Below are 2,729 nucleotides of genomic sequence, written 5' to 3'. Positions count from 1 at the left end.
GATTCTCAAACAGCACCAATATTGAAGACATTACATCAATTTCTTCAATTCCTTGTCTACAAACACCAATAGTCAACTCTGTATTAATTATAGATGCTCTGGACATTGTTTCTTTCTATATTTCCATCTATGCTTGCACTATTAGGAAATCCTTTTCCAGTAGTTTTCTGTAACATCATCTGGAAGTGTAAATAAGTGCACTGATACAGTTACAATCAATTAATAACAACCAAATCCTGCCACTACAGCTCCAAGTGTATTGGTTTAAACTCTCAAACTGTATAGTTAGATTGTTTTATCTCTTCATAGAAGCCTAACTTTTAAAAGAATATTAAGCCAGAGTAAATTTTGCGTAAGTGGGTGCTTATTTAAAGGCCACATATTTAACAAGACACTTTAATAGCTGCTGTTCTGTAAAAAAGAATGACTGGGGAAAGAGCTTCAGAGCTTAGCATTATTTTACAGTTTCCCCTTTCAATGACCCCCTTAGATCACGTTTGCTGAGATCTCTGTTGTTATAAAATGCTCACACTATTACTGACAATAGATGTTGAATGCAAAAATGTTCTCCCCTACTTAGAATGGCATGAATGCCTTTATTTGCTGTGCATAGTGCCTGCCACTGCCTTTAAATACTCAAATGTGCTATGAGTCACTTGCAGCCAGTTTGACTTAAATATTGCTAATTCGTGTCTGAGTGTAGTTTTGTGTACTTAATAATGGAGGAGCCACCTGAGCAATTGTGAGCATGTCATGGGAAGGCACGCACAACGCTGAAGCAGGTTCCACCTTGGATGAATACCAGAGAGAAAGAATAGGAAGGAGAACAGCATGGGCACACAGCAGCTGGCTTTGTTTGCTCTGAGATCCAGGGATTGCTCCTGAATTTGCCCATGGATGTCAAATCTCAGGCACAGGGATGTGCCTGTGGATGCCTGACTGCTTCCCACAGAGACCTGATGAGTAAGGTGGTAGTGCAGGGACAGATGAACTGGGATGTTTGCTGTCCAGGCATTGAGGAGGCAAATCCTTCATGGAAGTGCCTGTCCACAAGGAAAATGGCACCAGGAGGAGCAAGGAGGGGGATGGGCCTGAAAATCAGATGTTTGGAGAAACCAAATGAGTGGATGCAGCAGAAACTGTTTGGTAGTTAGAGCAGGGAAAATCCTGGGGCTCTGCCACTGGCCTTGTTTCTGCCATTTCAGATGACTACATCAACTGTTCTCCAATTAGGAAATGAGTTCTCAGGTTTTCCCCTGAGGACCAGTTCCTGTCGACTCATCCAGCTCTGCGCGCCAATGCCAGACAACAACCATCAAAGTTGGCTTCTCAGCACCGTCCTTACCACGAAGGTGTCTCTGGGAGGGGTGTACCCACCTGCAGTGCCCTCCTCCTCTTCCCTATGGCAATATGTGGTGTTGAACAAGTTCTGCATCACCTTATGAGATACCTGTGCCACAGGTCTGCTCTAACTTCTCTAAACCAGTGTCACATCAGCCTGCCTCACTGCCTTTGCACCACAGCTGGCTTCTGCACAAGTGCCCTGGGCACGTTATACTCTTTGTCATTTTAAGGGAAAACATATTTAAGTACCTGAACAAAATGAAGCTTGGTCAAGCAACTGGACTCTCAGCATGGGATAATGGCATTCAGGCCATACACAAGCCCATGAGACACACTTTATCTGGGTGTGGAGCTCATCTTTTCTCCAGACCATGGGTACCTAGTGTAGAAGCCAAGTACCCTCTGGAGTTAAATAGGATGGGATTCACCGTTGTTTCTCCAAAGACTGAAAAGAGAGAGAGAGGGAGGGAGAGAGAGAGAGAGAGAGAGAGAAAAGACTCACTCTTTCAAAGCATGGTTGCAGAAGAGAAGGGTCCTGGTTTTCCATTGCTACGTGTCCTCTAAAAATGTGACAGAAAACAACCTGTCAGTGAGGACCAGAAGTAACACTTTTACCCATGGGATCTTGTTGATGCTGTTTGTTTATCTGTCTCCACGGACCTGACTTGGCTTTGGTGGGAAGGGTGTGGGCATGCCAGGACACCTGTCCTGGGCTCACATCCATCATCTCCTGCTCTCCTGGGGCATGATGGATCCAGAGTATTTGAACCCCGAGGCTCAACTGCAGCTTAAACAGAAAAATGGCACCCTCCTGTGGCAATGGTTTAGAGAAAAAAAAAAAAAAAAAAAAAAGCTGTGACTAAATTCAGAACAGGGTCTAATCCTATCAGCATGTGCTACCCCTGTGTACTCCCACCAAAGGAGGATTCATGAGGGATGAAGGTGCCTCTGTGCTTGTACAAAAGTATTGGGATTTGAGTGCTGGGGCGATGCGGGGAGTGCACCAGAGCAGAGCCAAGGCAAAAAGTCTCCAAGGTTAGGCAGGGAGTCCCGTGGCGAGCTTGGAGGCAACTGTTCAGCTGCACGGAGCCACTCTGGATCCCAGAGTCCACATCCGGACAGCTTCGAGAGCCTACATCCTTTTTTTGGACTTGGCTCTTTGTCAAAACCATAGGGTACAGTGCCTGCATGGACTTCAAAGGGAGGACACCAAATGTGATTTGGCCCAGGCAGTTACGACCATTTATTGCCAGCATCTTTCTCAGATACTGCTGCCAAGGGTTAAAATGTTTACATGCCCCCTGATTTTAAATGGACTGGGTTGCATGTCAAATGCCAACGAGAGAGACAGCTGGAGTATCTAAACCAAGAGCTTTGATCTTGGT

The sequence above is a fragment of the Chamaea fasciata genome, unplaced genomic scaffold (assembly GCF_029207755.1).
Source record: "Chamaea fasciata isolate MVZ Bird 193981 ecotype frontalis unplaced genomic scaffold, bChaFas1.0.hap1 SCAF_6, whole genome shotgun sequence".
NCBI classification, from domain to species: domain Eukaryota; kingdom Metazoa; phylum Chordata; class Aves; order Passeriformes; family Sylviidae; genus Chamaea; species Chamaea fasciata.
Note: the sequence above shows the minus strand (reverse complement) of the source record.